Genomic DNA, 18,303 nt, shown 5'->3' with positions numbered 1-18,303 from the left:
ACGACCGAGTGGGATAAGTGTGGGCGCCTTCACCACCTTTCTGTGATGGAGGGGGTACAGCCAGGCCAGGCTGCTGGGCACGCGAGGATGTGCTCGCCCCCTCCCTCTTCCTCTTTGTTGACAGCGTTGGCCTGGTAAGGCAAGGGAGGAACATCAGGAAGCAGCAACAAAAGCAAGAGCAAGAACAAAGTCAGGACAAGATGCTTACTGGTCCATGGCGGTGTAGTCCCATGACCTCTTCAGGAGCAGGGAGCCCAAGGGCCCCACGGTCTGGAGCGCACGTGTGTGGGCCCCAGGAGCAGATGAGGCGGCAGTAACCGGCTCTGTGGCAGCATCGGACAATACCAGGGTAGGAGCGTCGCCTTTGGTGACCAGTGCCGACTTGCTCTTCATCGGAATCACCGTCGTTGACTTCTTCGAGGGGGTGACCTTGGACCTGGTGGTGACCCCAGCAGGGGGCAAGACCCCCTCACCGGATGGTCACCGGCGTCGTCGTCATCAGGCAGGGTGCAGAGGAGATTGACCTTGCACGGAGGGGAGGTCTCCCCGGTCCCCTTTGGGGTCGCCTCCGAGTCTTGCTCCTCCTCCTCCCTGTCAGAGCTGCCGGAGGACACCACCACTGGGGTCGACGCTACCGGAACATCAAAAGGCGCCGGCGGGACATGCCCGCGCCCATCGAAGACGGGCATGGTGGCGGCAACCTTCGCTCCGTTGGGGCGGTGGTACAGAGGAACAACGGAGTCAGGAGGGTACCCCTGGTTGTCCTCGACCAGGGAGCGGAGAGCCGTGCCCAGTTCCGTCAGGCTTCAGATCGACGGTCATCTTCTCCAGCACATGCTCCGCCCGGGGGTCGATGAGCCTCACGCTGAACCACCCGTCGTGGGACATAGGCATCCCTGTCGGCAGCACCAGCCGGGGGTGGGAGGACTTGGCGTCCATCAGGACCCACTTGCTCCTGAAGCCCTCGGCCTTCTTCCCGGCCTTCGAGATCGCATTGGTCTTGTTGTCTGCGATGAATTTGGCACACCCCGAGTAGGGGCCGTCCTTGATCCAGAGATAGAAGAAGTGGCACAGCAGCGCCATAGACGGCATCACCCCAATGTATGCCTCTCAATAGAAGGCGAAGATCGACTGAAGGAGGACAGTGTTGGGATGAAGATGGAGGGCATGCAGCTTGTAATGGCTGAGGACGGAGTAGAAGAAGTCAGAGAAGGGGGGGAACCAACCCCTCCACGATGCTGCTCATGAGGAAAGGATAAAAGGTGCTGTCAGAGGCCTCCGGCTTGGTGGAGCCAACCCGATGCGCGGGCTTTCTCTTCTTATCGGCTCCCTCCGCCGTCATCAGGAGTGTGGTGGAAAGGTTCTTATCTGAGACGAATGGCGTACTCAGAGCCGGCTCATACCAGGAGGGTGGAAGGGTGGCCTTTGTCTTGCTAGGTGCCATAAATGGCGGGCTTGGAGGAAGGCTGGTGCAGATCTCGAGACTTGGGGGCGAAGAGCAAGAAATGGGCACTGGAGCAAGACAAAGGCAAGCAATGAAGACACCGCGGTGCGCCCCAGCCTTTCTCAAGTCGGGCAGTTGCCAAGGCGGCATGGGGAAGCGAAGACGCCCACGTCCCATCAGTCTCCACACATCAATCAAGGCCGCAGGCGGTTGGGGCCCGCGACGCTCTGCACTTGCCCCTTGGCTTCGTCTCAAAGACAAGTCCGAGCACACCTTGGGCCCAGGGGCTACTTTCGGCATTCTGGGAACGGGTGTCCCCAGACTTGCCTGCCTGTGGCCCACGGCGTAGCTCCTCTAGCAGCCTGGTAGGGCCCATCTTCACCAGCAAACGCTCAAGACCCTCGCGAGGGGCCAAGCCTCGCGAGGCGGACGACACAAGACCTCCTCAGGGGCAACCTCACTAGGCTGGCTCGCGAGGAGCGGAGAGATCAAGGTGAGGGGCACATCATGAGGTTCCTGTGACGTGAGCCATGACAACCAAGGCCAGGCGGGTGCCAAGTGGGCGCCAGCGGGCGCAGAGCACCAGTTGCCTCTTTGGTTCTAAAGGAGCAGGTGCAGGCAATCCACCACATCACACTGGAGTAGGGTATTACACCACATCGGTGGCCTGAACCAGTATAAACTCTTGTGTCCCTTGTTATTCGGGTTCGGCGAGCTAGGTTTTGAGATCATTGTGAGAGCATGAGCTGGGGGAAAGATCTTTGTGCGCACCCCAGTGTTCGAACCTCAGGGATTTTGCCACAACCTGAAATCCGACAATGTGGCATTTTTTCGTGTTATATGTTATAATCCGGTGCTTCAGATCAAAATGACGACAACTGTGCCTCCGGGGTATGTGCATGAAGACTTCTCGACATTCATTGACGAGGTCAAGCCGGCTCCGGTAGACAAAAGAAAACTAGTACTCCACTATATAGGCAGGAGCCTCCATGCTTGCTTGCTAGTGTTGCTCTCTTCACACTATCTCGTCCTCTCTAGATCTAAACACGAGAGCGGTTCCCATCTACGAGGCGTTGACTACAGATATGGTTCCCATCACGAGGTATGTGGATTTTTGGTCTGACCGTTTGCCAAAGATCATGCATGTTGAGTCTGCTCTTGTGCTACTGTTTTGGCACTTCCATGATAAAGTAGTAATGTTATTATTTTGCACCTTAATCTAGTGGCACTATTAATTTGAGGCAATGTTTTGGAACCGCTAGTGCCACTGATTTTTTTATATATCGAAAGAGGGGGTTTCCTCCGGTTTCATTAAAGAAACCCTACCATAAAGAAGCATTATCCGACAACATCTCAGTGTAAACGGGCAGTTATGCAACTACGACCAGACCGGACTGAGTACTAGCAGGAGACAAGTTTGCCACATAAGCTATGCAGGTAGGGGGACGCAACACCAGCTCGACCAACTTTGGATTACAACCCAAATGCTACCACAGAAACATCAGGGGGGAACATAGAGCCAGCTTCAGCATCCCAGTCTAAGCACCCCCAGCCTCCATCCTTGCGACGCACGGTACACCTCGTTTGCCACCTCCTCAACCCTAGTGCCATTGATAAAATGAAGTAATAATACTGTTAAAATAGAGAGAGTGTCCTCTTTATCATTTAATTTCCAATGTAGATAAAGAAAGTGCTTCTCTTTGTTAGTATATGTTTCATCAACTAGTCCCATTGTTAATGTTTAAGCGTTTTTGCAAACTGGGGTGCTTAATTTTAGTTGATCTGCACAAAAATAGAGATTGGAATGTCTTAAGGCCCCTCCTTGTACTACCATTGTACACTGATGTTCATCCCTGGCAGAAGGTGTATTAGGGAGACTTGGGTCGATTTCCAGTATGAGGCGTACTGTATGAGGCGTCGCAGGGCCCATCTCGCCCTCGCAGCATGGCATACTATGATACTATCGCAATATTTTATTCTATTTACTAGTGTATGTTTCATCAACTAGTGCCACTATAATGCAATCATGCTTTTTCATTATCTGTGCAAACATGGTTATTCAGCTACATTTTGGTGGAACTGCACAAATGTACGGATGGAACCGGCATATAAGCAGAGTGCGAGGTGCCAAGTAAAAAATTACCACCACCAACCTTGCTACATCTAAGCATTGGCATACACCACCACCAGTGGGATGTGTGGCGCTCACTATGGACGGATCTTTCTCGGCAGCAAATCCTCTAACCAAATACTAGTAGCTTAGACTCAAAAAAATACTAGTAGCTTATATTGGCAGTTTTCTAGGGAGTACTCTTTTCTAAAAGAAGCACCAATCTATTTTTCTTTATTTGTATAAAGTGTCACAACTTTGACCCAAAGGTCCAGAGCTATTTTAGGGTGACTGGCGTAGTACTCGGAGATTGATTGTAAGCATGATTTTTATTAGCTGTCACACTGATTGTAAGCATGAGCAGATGGAAGATTAGGTTAGTGCGAAGCTTACCTTAAACCCTATTGACGCCGTTGAAATGAGGTGAGCATCAAGGGAACCGTGGAGAACGGCGGAGAAGGGACGTCGCTCCATCCGGCCTCCTCTTGCGGTGGTAGAACGAATACTCATGTGGCTTCGGCTGGCTCTGCACCCTCACGAATGACACACCATACTCGATTGATTCGTTATCCTCTGGGTGCTTGACCTTCAACCTGTATGCCCACCACCTCCGCCTGACTTTCACCTCGGGCGAATCTATCTGATCCATCACCCAGAGGAGATGCTCGATGACCTCGAAGGACTGCGGCGTGACTGCCACCGAGGAGTACATCGCTGCCCTCATCGCCGTCATCTCGCTCCTTCGCATACATTGCCACATGGAACTTACCGTCCTCGAAATCTCCCACTCATTGTCAAGCCAAGTAAGGATCTCCTTCAACCTGGCTAACTTTGCCTGGTCGCCGCTGGCGATCTGCCTGATTCACTGCTGCATCCTCTCCATAGATGTCCTTCTAAGCGGTCCGGTGCTAGCTTTGGAAGATGGGAGGAGAGATGGTGTTCTTGCAATAGAGAAGAGGGAGAGGCGAGACCGTGGTTTTGGAATGGAGATGATGGAGAGGAGAGGGGTGGTTTTGCAATGGAGAAGAGGGAGAGGTGAGACGGTGGTTTTGGAATGGAGATGATGGAGAGGAGAGGTTTCCCTGCCTTTCAGTTACTGACAGGTGGGCCCCGCGCTTGTTGGGACCCATGTGTCAGTGTCTCAATGGCAGGATGGGCTACGTCAGGGGATCCTCGTCCGAGGAGAGAGGAGGTGGTTTTGCAATGGAGAAGAGGGAGAGGCGAGGCGGTGGTTTTGGAATGGAGCTGATGGAGAGGGGAGGAGGTGGTTTTGCAATGGAGAATAGGGATAGGATCTTAGGGTTGTCAGTATTTGCGGGTTGTGAATTGTGTTTTGTGTTGTGTATTTTGAGAGTACTTTCAGATATGAATGTCTTTTGAATTTCAGATTTGCAGTATTGAGCATATGAAGTATTTTATGAATTCTAGAGATCTATTTTTAGCACTTAAAAGAATGTAGTTTCGTAGGAGTATAAAAGTGCAGACAATGTGATTCTCACAGAAGAAACTGCAACTTTCAGTTTCAGATAAGAAACTGCAAGTTCAGTTTCAGATAAGAAACTGCAACTTTTAGAGGCAGAGCATTTATATTAACACGGCCTTTTCAAACAAGGTTAACATCATGTTGGAAGTTTTATTCATGGTCGAAAATGGAACTACCAACCAGTTAACATCATGTTGATCAACATTCATGCATAGCACATCTTCATATGATGCATAGTCAAAAAGGTATGCTCTTTTCAAAATGCCCACAAAATGTCGAGTGTGCGAAAAACAGAGAAAACGAGGGACGACATTTTGGCAAGTGTTGGACGTGGTGTGAGTAGATGACAATGGGGACCCACATGTCAATAATGGCAGGGGCAAAAAATTTGGAGATATTTTCCCTACATCGGGTGGAATCGAACCCGGGCGGAAGAGCTGTTGCCTGTCGGGTAGTGTCACTTGGCCACTGGGCTATTTTAGTACTTTCGTTACAAATAGGGCATTGCCTTAGGTGGTTCGATCTCCTCCGGCGCCTTTTCGCGCTCGCTGCGGCGCCACTGTCTGCCGTTGTGAACATGCTGAACAAACGAGAGGAATCTGGAGAGGACTGTACGTGGAGAGGCGGACAGTCGGGATCTACCAGGTCTATGGCCGTACGCAAGCAAGTGCCTCATCGAAAAAATACTTCGTCCTAATGCTATACTGACGTTGGGGCCCACGGGTTTGTCAACATAGTTACAATTTTTTAGGTGTTTCAGCGTAGTTACTATGGGAGATAAATTCACAATGAAGCCGGGGAGCTGGTAGGTATCATTTATTATCACTGGGGCAACAAGTATCAGCTGGGTTTTGGGCTGCCCCGTCTAGGCTTTCTTTTTTAACATGCGCAGCCCATGACATGCCGGTTTGTATTTTTTTGAGGGCCGTCATGTATCGATCGGCCTATGGACCTCCCATCCGAGGTTTTATTTTTCGTGAAACATCGGCAGCCCAATTTATGTATTTTTTTGAAGAAAACGCAGGGGTTTGTTCTATTTTTCTATATAAGAATAGGAACGCCTGGTCCAACTTATGTTTCCCTTCTAACTATATGATATATATATTTAAATTATTTTATATGTTATTATATATTATTGTTATTGTCATCATATATTTAACATATACTTACATATGTAAGAAAACAATATCCCACATCTTATTAACTTATAAAAATAATTTCTTAACAATAAAATCCTGGATTTTTTGGCAACAAAAATCCTGGTGATTGTGTACAAAAAGCATGGTATGATTTAATGACCAATGAAATAATAAATCACTTATTATTTAAATATATTTATAACAAAATGCTCAGCCATGTTTATTTTTTGATAACATTGTTGTGCCCAACCCAACATTATAATTAGAATCAGCCCAGCAAAATCGTGTATATCGAGAAAGTGCAAATGGCATGTAATTTTTTAGGAAAAAAATAAATGGGCCGCATGGACGCTACATTATTTGTTCACCCAGCCTAGCAAATGGACTGTAATTCTAAAAAAAAGAGATCAAATTGAATGGGTTGAATACGTGCCACATTTTTGGAGGATGAAATGTGGGCCACTAGGTCGAAGCCAACGCAAGTCATTGTCAACTTAGTCAACAAATGATTCTGACATCGTTGGCCGTTGGATTTACATCCAACAACCGGCATCCATCTTCAATCTCTCGTCTTCTTCCTCCAGCGCCGCCGGGACCACCTGCTCCCGCCTCCTGCTGCTAGCAGCTGTTGAGGGAGTCCTGGATTAGGGGGTCCCCGGACATCCGGACTATATCCTTTGGTCGGACTGTTGGGCTATGAAGATACAAGATTGAAGACTTCGTCCCGTGTCCGGGTGGGACTCTCCATTGCGTGGAAGGCAAGCTTGGCAATTCAGATATGTAGATCTCCTCCCTTGTAACCGACTCTGTGTAACCCTAGCCCCCTCCGATGTCTATATAATCCATAGGGTTTAGTCCGTAGGACAAGGACAATCAGAATCATAGGCTAGCTTCTAGGGTTTAGCCTCTACGATCTCGTGGTAGATCAACTCTTGTAATACTCATATCATCAAGATCAATCCAGCAGGAAGTAGGGTATTACCTCCATCGAGAGGGCCCAAACCTGGGTAAACATTGTGTCCCCGCCTCCTGTTACCATCCGCCTTAGACGCACAGTTCGGGACCCCCTACCCGAGATCGGCCGATTTTGACACTGACATTGGTGCTTTCATTGACAGTTCCACTGTGTCATCACCATAAGGCTGGATGGCTCCTTCGATCATTGGCAATGATGCGATCTAGGGTGAGGTTTTTCTCCCCGGACAGATCTTCGTATTCGGCGGCTTCGCACTACAGGCCAAGTCGCTTGGCCATTTGGAGCAGATCGAGAGCTACGCCCCTGGACGTCAGGTCAGGTTTGGTAACTTAAACTATACTGCCAACATCCGCGGAGACTTGATCTTCGACGGATTCGAGCCCGTGTCAGGTGCACCGCACAGTCACGACGAGCATGACTTAGCTCTGCCACCGGATAGTGTTTGGGAGATCACCCCTGTGGCAACTCCGCCCTCGATCCGGAGCAGATCGCGCCGTCCGAGGACGGGTGGATGGACCCCGCCACGGAGGCCGCACACTCAGCGGCGATAGAGCCGAATACTGACTTCACCTCCTAGGAGACCTGTGTTGCTGGATCCTTGGATTCGTCCCCGGCCACGGGCTCCAAACCGCATGTGTCCGTGCCTATCAAATCTGATTGGGCGCCGATCATGGAGTTTTCCTCCGCGGATATCTTTCAGCACTCGCCCTTGGGCGATGTGCTAAATTCATTAAGGTCTCTCTCCTTGTCAGGAGGCCCTTGGCTGAACTATGTCCGGCTTGAGTGGGAAGCGGACGATGAAGAAATTCGTCCCCCACCCACCACCCACTTAATAGCCACCGTCGAAGACTTATCCGACATGCTCGACATCGGCTCCGAAGACATCGACAGTATGGACGACGATGCAGGAGAAGAACAGGAACCACCGTTGTCGGTGTCAAAACCAGCGGATCTCGGGTAGGGGGTCCCGAACTGTGCGTCTAGGCCAGATGGTAACAGGAGGCAAGGGACACGAAGTTTTACCCATGTTCGGGCCCTCTCGATGGAGGTAAAACCCTACGTACTGCTTGATTAATATTGATGATATGGGTAGTACAAGAGTAGATCTACCACGAGATCGAAGAGGCTAAACCCTAGAAGCTAGCCTATGGTATGATTGTTGATGTGTACGTTGTCCTACGGACTAAAACCCTCCGGTTTATATAGACACCGGAGTGGGTTAGGGTTACACAAAGTCGGTTACAATGGTAGGAGATCTTCATATCCGTATCGCCAAGCTTGCCTTCCACGCCAAGGAAAGTCCCTTCCGGACACGGGATGAAGTCTTCAATCTTGTATCTTCATAGTCCAAGAGTCCGGCTGAAGGTATAGTCCGGCCATCCGGACACCCCCTAATCCAGGACTCCCTCAGTAGCCCCTGAACCAGGCTTCAATGACGACGAGTTCGGCGCGCAGATTGTCTTCGGCATTGCCAGGCGGGTTCCTCCTCCAAGTACTTCATAGAAGATTTTGAACACAAAGATAGTGTCCGGCTCTTCAAAATAAGTTTCCACATATTGCCACAGAGAGAATAATATTTACACCAATCTAATCTGCTGACGTATTCTGTAGCGTGTCACACCATGGCCAAGCCTTTATCCGAGTCCTCTCATTATCCCACCTTAGCGCGTCATGCGAGGCGGTTTCCTTGGCACGTCTTGTTAAAGCATAGATCGTGTCCCCTTATCCCAGGATTCTCATCAATACGTGCGTGGGTAACCCAACCGCGCCATTGATTACGGCGCTTGGAGATAAGCTAGTTTTACCAGGCTGGTGGGGACATGTAGTTGCGTCCACCCATATAAGGGGATAAGGATCCACCTTTTCACCTACGCCTTCTTCCTCCTTCTCCTATCCATTCTTGCGCACTCGAGCTCCAGCGCCCAAGTCCGCACTTCCCACCTCAACCTTCTCCAGCCATGTCCGGAGCGGGAGGCAAGTGGATGGTCTCCTCCGTCACGGAGGGACACATCAAAAAGCTGAGGAAGGCCGGATACCTGTCTAACAACATCGCGTACCGGCTTCCCGAAAAGGGGCAGCTCATCCCCACCCCTAGGCCCCATTAGAGGGTGGTGTTCCTCCCCCATTTCCTCCGCGGACTGGGCTTCCCTCTCCAACCATTTGTCCGGGGGCTCATGTTCTACTACGGCCTGGATTTCCACGATCTGGCCCCGAACTTCGTCCTCAACATCTCGGCGTTTATCGTCATGTGTGAGGCCTTCCTCCGCATCCGCCCCCATTTCGGCCTATGGCTCAAGACTTTCAACGTCAAGCCGAAGGTGGTGCGCAGCAACCAGGCGGAGTGCGGAGGCACCATGGTGGGTAAGATGGCCAACGTCCTATGGCTCGAGGGCTCCTTTGTGGAGACCCTGAAGGGGTGGCAATCGGGGTGGTTTTACATCACCGAGCCGCGCGACGCCGAATGGGTCGCACCCCCTGAGTTTCGATCCAGACCCCCTACGCGGCTCACCTCCTGGAAGGAGACGGGCCTGTCGTGGGGTAAGAAAGGAGAGCTGACCGGACTCCAAACATGCGTCCAAACCCTGGTGGACAAGAAGCTCAAACTTGTCAACGTAGTCCAGGTTGTGCTCATCCGCTTGATCCTCCCGTGTCAACAATGGGCTTTCAACCTGTGGGAGTTCGACCCGACGCGTCACCAAACTTTGAGCAGGCTCTTCGACACGACGTACGAAGATGCCTGAAAGGTGCTTTTCAAGGGCGCCGAGGCTCCCGCGTCTGCTACCGAGGATCGTGGATTCAGTGCGCAGCGTCACGCTCTTGCGGTAAGCTTTTTTTCCTTTTACAGGGTATCAGTTTTTCATAGTTTGACTCCATGCGGGATCTAAGCTCCCTTACCTTTGACAGGATTGGCAGGTGACATCCAGGCAGATCAACTGTCCAGCTCCTTTGCCCGAAGGCCCAGCGGACGCTCGCTTGGCGAAGCTGCTGGTTCCGGCACTCTATGTGGTGCCGGAGAAGAAGGCCGCGAAAAAGGCCGGGGGGACTCGAAAGAGTGCCCGGCGCCAGGAGGTGTCGGATCCATCATCCGACGGTTCCGAGGTGCATTCCTCCCGTGAAGACGAGGAGGAAGAAGAAGAGACCTCTCCCCCTCCAGCGGGGGGAGAGAAGAAAAGGATGGCCGCCCTCTCTGGGGAGGCCGGAGGGTCCAAGAAGGGGAAAACCCTCCCTCCGGACTACTCCACCGACGTCGCCGACGACGGAGAGGAGTGGCAGCCCAGGGCCAAGCCCCTGGCAAAATCGTAAGTATCCGGATACCAGAGTAATTCATAGTATTCGTTTATTGCACAGCTTTCCCTTACGTCCAACATGTTTATGCAGCCCACCCAAAGACCGGCTCGACGCGTCGTCGAGCGGCTCATTGGACTCGTCGGATGTGAACTCGCTTCCGACGGCTTCCTCCCCCCGCCCTACGGACGACACCGAAGTGTTGTCCCAACAGGTTCCAAGCCGGGAGGAGGTGGTCCTGGAGGCACCGCAAGGCGACCCCCCGGACTCCAGGAGTAAAGGGGATGAAACCCCCCAGGGCTCCAAGTCCGGCTCTAGGCCGGACTCTGCTCCGGAACCTTCAAAGGTTCCAGAGTCTGGCGGGGGATCTCCTTCCAAGAGGAGCAAGTCCACCGTGCCGGTGGCCCCCGTCCAACCGGAGACGCCGGACAATATGTTGGAGGCGCTCCAAGGCGTCTCCATCGACGAGGAACACCGCACTATTATGAGTGCGGTGGTGCAGAAGGTTCAGTCTGCCAAGAGCGGACTGACTGAAGCTTGTACTAGCCTTTTAACAGGCTTTGAGGTAAGTAAAGAATGTGTAAATAATATTACTGCATAGACAGTAGCCCCTGATGCTCTGTTTGGCGTTCGGGAAGAAAGGCCGAATAGAGGATCAAATAAAATTCGTAGGAGTCTAACAAAAATGAGTCAAAAATATGCGTATGCAGGCTTCTCTACTTGCATCCGCCGCACTGACCGCGGAAGTGGACACACGAAAGCAGAACCTCGAGCGGTCCGAGCAAGAGCTCGGGCGTGCCAAGAAGCAGCTCGAGGACAATGAAGGTAAGAAATACCTTATTTTTTAATATATATAAAAAGGTGCAATTTCAAAGAATGACAGGATTATCGTGGCTATTGTAGGGGCCACGTCTGAGGTGGCGACCCTTAAGCAAGCGCTGGTCGAGGCCGAGAAGAGGGCAGCCTCGGAGCGCACTGAGCGGGAGAAGTATGAGGCCGAGGTTGGCAAGGTACGGCAAGAGCTCCAGGCTCTCATGGAAAAACATGAGAGTTTGGAGCTTGACTCAAAGACGCGAGCGTCCGAGCTCGCGGTGGCTATTGAAAATGCCAAGTCTGCCAAGGCCGAATCCCAGAAGACCCTCCAGGAGTTGGATGAGGCGAAGAAGATAGCGGTGGGTAAGGCATTCTTTATGCAAAGCAAACACATAAACGGGAGTTACTTGTTACTTACCCGAATCCGGAGCTCTCCAGGAGCGTTCACAGATCTTCCCCGGAGTGTGTCCGATGCCGCCGCATTCTATCGAGCCGAGGAGGGCGGCTCGACAGAGAAGGTGCTCTGGTCTCAGTATGCCGAGGCCGGACACCCCGTGCCCCTGAGCGACCAGCTGAAGCAACTGGTCGAGCTCCACAAGGCGGCCGAACAGGCCATGAAGGGCCTCATTGTTCGGCTGTGGCCTAGAGGGGCTCTGCCTGGGAGCTATTTCGGGCTGGTGCGGCGGCTGGTGGAGGCCTGTCCAAGGCTCGAAGTCATCAAGCGCTCCGTCTGCATTGAAGGTGCCCGTAGGGCCCTTGCCCGTGCTAAGGTGCACTGGGGCAAGCTGGATGCTGAGAAGCTTGTGAAGGACCGGCCACCGCCGGGGAAAGAGCATCGCAAGCCCGAAAATTACTATAAGGATGTTCTGAAGGGTGCCTGCCTTCTGGCGGATGAATGTTCTAGGGATGTAATTTTTGAGTGAAACTTGCTTGTTTTGTCCTGTGCGCTGAAAAATTGTTCATATGCGCTAAGCAATGCTATTGGAATTTAAAATATTACCTTCTGTGCGGCTATTTATCAATTCTGAGAGATGGCGAGTCGTCGGCTTCTGCCCCCATGCCGCTAGTGCTGGGGTGTTCGGGGATAAACCTGAGCGCTCTTTTTCCCATGTTTGGGTCCTTCGAGGGAGGCGCTCAGCCCAACGAACAAGGCAATCGGACTATAATGCCTGAACACTCTCACTTAAGCCCCTGGTGTTCGGAAGACCGAGTTCGGGGCGCTATCCACGCCTTGGCCGGACAGAGCCGGCTCCTCTCCCTAAGCGGCATAAGTCTTTAGGAACTCGAAAAACCACTCGAACAGCGACCAGCTCTCGCTTCATCATGACAGTCAGTTTTAGCTTTCTCCACTGAGGTGCTCGACCCAGCTTGTCGGATTTCGGGTTTCGGTAGACCCTTGAGGTTCGAACACTAGGGTGCGCGCGTAGATTTCGCCTCCTACCTACTTGCACCCCCCCGCCAGGCCAGGATCTAAACTACGGAAAGAATAACGCAAGAGACACAAGGTTTATACTGGTTCGGGCCACCGTTGTGGTGTAATACCCTACTCCAGTGTGTGGTGTGGTGGATTGCCTCTTGGGCTGAAGATGATGAACAATACAAGGAAGAACAGCCTCGCGAGGGTCTGTTCTTGGCTGGGGCGATGAACTGCTGGGAGGAGTTCAGTCACCCTCTTTCTCTCTCTACTTCCAAAAAACCGACCGAACGACCCCCAGACCGGTGGGTGGCTGGTCCTATTTATAGAGGCCCTGGTCCTCTTCCCAAATATGGATCGGGAAGGGAGCCAACAATGGCGGGCTAATTTGAAAGGGGACAGCAAGTATCAGCTATCCTGACAAAAGTAGTCTTCGCCTGCGCAAAACTCTGGTGATGATGCCGTCTTGGGCTCCATGGTGACCTCCGTCTCGTAGTCCTCCTGGTCTTGGTCTCGTTGCACCGAAATGGCAACCTTTGCCTGATGCCTTGGTACTGCGGGGCTGCGCTTGCCCCCTTTGCACCAAGGAGGAAAGGACGACGCTGCGCGGGCTGGCACCCGCCTGGCGCCCTGAGTCGTCATGGCTTGCGTCACGGGCACCTCGTGAGGTATCCCGCCTTGATCTCTCCGCCTCCTCGTGAGCCAGCCTGACAAGGCCGTGCCTGAGGAAGGTCCGCATCGTCCGCCCCGCGAGGCTTGGCTCCTCGCGAGGGTCTTGGGTTTGTGTTGGTGAAGATGGGCCGTGCTGGGCCCCCCTTTGAGCCACGCTGCAGGCTGCAGGCAGGCAAGTCTGGGGACCCCCGTTCCCAGAACGCCGATAGTAGCCCCCGGGCCCAAGGCGCGGCCGGACTTGGCCGTGCAGGGAGGCGGAAGGGCAAGAGCGAAGCGCCGCGGTCCCTAACAGCCTGCGGCCTTAGACGTCGCGTGGCAGTTGATTAGACGTGGGCGGCACTGTTCCCCCATGCCCTCCTTATTTTGCGCCATGCTTGGCGGACCCGTAGTCGTACACGGCCGTTCCTCTTTTTATTGCTCGAGCGCCCTCTGTCCTTCCTTCGCTCGAACTCCGGTTTCTGTTTTCAACTCAATCTCAAACCTCCCCCCCTTTCCATCGCCATGGCTCCGATGAAGAAGGGAAGAGGGAGGGAACCCGTGTCTCCGCCTTGCCCGCCACCGCTGGCGGCTCCCGCCGAGGCCTTGGGCAAGGTTAGCTCGGCTCTGGCCACCATCTTCAATGAATGCGGGAGGACGACGGCTTGGCCCACGTCCCACTTCTCCATCGACAGGACAGCCACCGAGGTCCCGTATTTTGCCGACGCCCTGTGGGCGGGTCTAGTTCCTCCCTTTTCTGATTTCTTCAACGCCGTGCTTTCCCACTATCAGATCCACATGATGCATCTGGGTCCTGAATCCATCACCCTCCTTTCGGTCTTCGCCTTTGTTTGCGAAGCTATGGTGGGCATCCCCCCTTCGGTTGCCTTGCTGCGCCACTTCTTCTCGCTGCATCTTGTCGACCCTACCCAATGCTGGGCATGCGTGAGCTTCGTTGCCGCGTCTGAGACTGCGGCCTCTGGGATTGACTTCGAGCTCCCCCTGCCCGCGGTCAGGTTCCGCGAGTGGTGGCTGTATGTGGACGCAGGGGTGCCCAGCCCCTTGCTATCGGGGCCGACCTCACCTGCTGTCCCCAATTCGGGCTGGGGCCAGGAGACGCTTGAGAGCCCCCGGCTCGTCTTCGTCTGGCGCCGCTTCACGCTCTTGAGTTCGCTTTGCGTGACAGCGCCCAAGGTGGTGAAGGAGTTCCTGCTATGCTGCATTGCTCCTCTCCAGCGCCACTCTCGCCGGATGTGGGCCTTCCGTGGGCGCGAGGATCGCATGAGGCTCCAGGAAGAGGACCTGGCTCCTGAGGTCTTGGCACTGGCTGGGGACCCCAACCCCGGCAGCGTCCGGCAGGGAGGGGCCTTGCTGTACCTCTGCCAGAGCAGGGGCGACTTTGTGAAGTAGATGCCTATCTTTGATGAGTGGGGGCCGCGCCCCGCCGGCCTCCAAGGACCTCGCGAGAACCCAGTAATGATGACTGCCCTTCCAGTCGGCCAAGGCGACTCTTCCTCAAGCGGCGGAGCAGGGAGGCATGAGGCGCCAGAGACCGAGGGGGCTCCCGGCGTGGTAACAGCGCCGGGCGAGGCTCATGAAGAAGCAGTTATCGGGGCCAGTGCCGATGAGGCTGAGGGTGACAAACAGCTGCCCTCTGCGCTTGCGACTGGGGCCCCTGAGGCTCCAGCTTCTTCTCTTGGGGAGGCGATTGGCGGCGCACATCAGGCAGGCGCCCCTGACGCTGATCGTCTTGATGTTCCATCTTCGCCGCAGGTTGATTCCTGCGCCCGACTCTTAGGCCGCTTCCACGTGGACTTTGGGGCCCTCCGGAAGAGAAGGGAGGCCCTGGGCGACGGCTACCCTTGTCGCCTGCTGAAGCGTAGAAAGTACTTCGCCACTGATGAGTAAGCCTTCTCCTTTCTCAGCTCCCGATCCTTCTGTTGCTCTTACTGACCCTTGCTCCGCTGGCCCCTTCCAGCCGAGCTTGCGGAGACGGCTGAGGAGCCGTCCCCCTTGGCTTCGCCCCCTCCACCGTCCTCGAGCGCTCCGAGCAGCGGAGCCCTTGTGGTGAGGGCGATCGAAGAGACGAACCATCCCAAGGCGTATCGTGGCCCTGCGCACCTCGCGATCCTCTTCCGCGGGCCTTCTCGTGGCATAGCCAGCCTGCCGTGGGCCTCTCGCCTGGTCGTGGACTGGTATTGGCTGAGGCGTTTCCTGCGCTCTTCACTTGGGGACGGGCTGGCCCCGGGCCGGGCTTCTGACGCGGCGTGCCCGGCCGTCGCATGGGTGCCAGCCCCCAGCCCCCAGCCTGGAGGGGGAGTGCTGCCTCGCGGCCCTCGGCGCTTGCTTGGGGCAAATGATGGTGTGGAAGACGTGCTCGAGCACGCTCGGGAGCATCGCGCTCTCCGCCAAGGATTCCTTCGAAGGGCGGCTGATGTGGTGGGCCTGCTGGGTGAGGAGCTTGCTAATGAAGACGCGCGCCTCGAGGCTGAGGGCCTGCGCCTGGCTGCAGAGAGGCGCGAGCTGGAGGGCGCCATCGCCCTTGCGTGCTGTCAGCGCGATCTTGACGACGCAGAGGCCGAGGCGTCGCTGGTGGCCTCTCGGGAGGCCCGATCTTGGGCCGCTGAGGAGGCTCGGGAAGTTGACCGGCAGCGAACGGCGGCGGAGGAGTGGGCTCGGGAGCTCCTGGCCTGGTGCCACTCACTAGAGGAGCAGGTGGAGCTGTGCGAGGCAGCCCTCACGTCGATGAAGGTGGCCTCTGGCGACTCAGCAGAGCTCCAGAAGCGTGAGGAGGCGCTGACGCTGGAAGCCGCTGAACGTACCCGCGATTACGAGCGTCTGGAGACGAGGGAGCGCCTGGTGACGCAGGCGGAGGACGATGTCGCTGCACAGGAAGCCCGTGTCCTGGAGGAGGTCGGACGTCGGGTGGCGATGGCACATTTGAACCTCGAGCACGAGTTCGAGGAGAAGCTGGGGTTGATCCGGGCCGAAGCTGAAGGCAGGACTGCCGCCTTGAGGGCCAAGCTGGAGGAGGTGACGCGGCGGGCCGATGCTTCCCGGGCCGCCCTTGAGGTGGCGCAAGGCGAGTTAACCACCTCCCAGGCTGAGGTGCTCCTTCTTCGCCAGCGGGTGGAGGAGGCTGAGGCCGTCGCGCGCCAGAATGCGGACAAGATACGCCAGCGGCGGATCCTGGAGCATGAGCACGGCCCCATGCTCACCACGCTCCAGGAGAGAGCCAACGCGGCCTTGGGCAACATCTGCGAGGAGACCGTCGGCGAGCTGCACGCAGTCAACTATGCGGGCAATCTTCAATTCTTTACTGATGTGGTGACGCAGCTGGAGGCGCGGTCGATCAGGGCTGACAGGTTCGTGGAGGACAGGAGCCGCGCCCCCTGCTCAGGCACGCCTTTTCTCGCGTCTTCAGCCATCTCCGGAGCATGGATCCCCACTTTGACTTCGATGCCGCCATCGCCCCAGTCCCCCAGGCCGTCCGAGGCGAGCTGGCGCACTGGGTGGAAGAAAATGTGGATGCTCTTATCAGGGCCTTCGCGTCGGACAACGGCGACGTGATCGTGGCGGCCGATGAGGGCGGCGCGATGGACGGCCCTGACGCCGCTGGTGGCAACGCGGACAGTGATGGCGAACTCAGCGGCGCCAGCAACAGCTCTGGTGGTGCTCCTGAGGGCGCATTGGGGGATTCATCCGACTGATTGTGCATTGTTCCTGCTTCCTTACCCTGCATGAATAGAACTCAGGTTTTGGCCTGACAGCTGTGAGAGCATTTTGGAGGGGGAGCCCCTCATGTAAAACTTGTGTTTATCGTATCAGTAGACGCTACGTTGCCCATGCGCCCGCGCCAAGTGGCTGGCTTAAGCGACGCGCTGGTCGGCTAGTTTACCTTGGTCCTGTGCTGGCCCCGAGGTAGCCCATGGGAGGCCGTGGTGTCTTGAGTGTCCCCCGATTGAATCCGTAGGATCTGCAGTAAACACCCTCCTGAGAGGACGCGGCGGCGGTAGTCTGGGCTGCGCGCAAGCTAGGCCTGACCCGGCTCGTGAGGGGCTCGCGAGGGGAGGCAGCTGAGGCGAAGTGGTAACTGAAACACGAGAAATTGCTCGAACGAGACTAAGCACCCCTTCCCCAAACACACGCAAATCTCAAATTCGAATCCAACTTGAATCCAGCGGGGGAAAGCGACAACCAAAGGGAAGAGCAACGAAAGCAAACAAAAGGCCGCGTCCGGCACCTAGTCTAGTCTTGGACGTCTTCTCACCAGCGCGGAGCTAAGTGCTGCCACTGGGCATGGGAGGGAGCCCCAGGGCTTGAGGCCGGCACCCCTGAGACTCCAGGGCATGTACAGCCCCACTCATTATTACGTGAGAGTGTCACGGGGCGGCGAGCTTCACAGGCACTGGGCCTTCTTCACAGGTACTGGCCTTGCTTCATATCGCCAGATGAGGGCCCGCCTTGTGCCACACTCTAGTGCCATCAACGACGACCTGAAACCAGGACGCCGCCTATGGGGTAGAGCGGTCGCCAGCGGTTCCCCCGATGACCATGGGTCCTCTGCCGGGGGCAGGCCCTGAGGCACCTCCCCAGCAGAGGGCCTACCTCCTGAGGACACCTTGCTCCGAATGCCGCGGTGGTGATGTCGGTTCCCTGCCCCTCTCCTGCAGCCCCCTGCGCCCTCCTCCCGAGGGGTAGGGGACTGTGGGAGCGGGGCAGCTGTTCGCTGTGGCAACCTGCACCTCCTGCGATCCATGGTTAGCGTATGCCTGCTGAAGAATTAGCGATACCCGATAATCGTTGCCTCCAGCGTGCCTAGTGAGACCGTCCCGGGACTCCTGGAAGGGCTCAGCTTCTGGCGCCTCGCCCCCCAGCTTGGGCTGAGGAGCGACCCTTGTTTGCCCTCGTGTGGGTGTCCTTGGTCCATCATGAGGGGCGCGTATTCCTCTGGCGCCGTCATCCCGAAGGCCACGCCGTAGTGCTCTGCG

This window comes from Triticum urartu, chromosome 7A, assembly GCF_056163025.1.
Source record: "Triticum urartu cultivar PI428250 chromosome 7A, HENAU_Tu73, whole genome shotgun sequence".
Taxonomy (NCBI): Eukaryota; Viridiplantae; Streptophyta; class Magnoliopsida; order Poales; family Poaceae; genus Triticum; species Triticum urartu.
Note: the sequence above shows the minus strand (reverse complement) of the source record.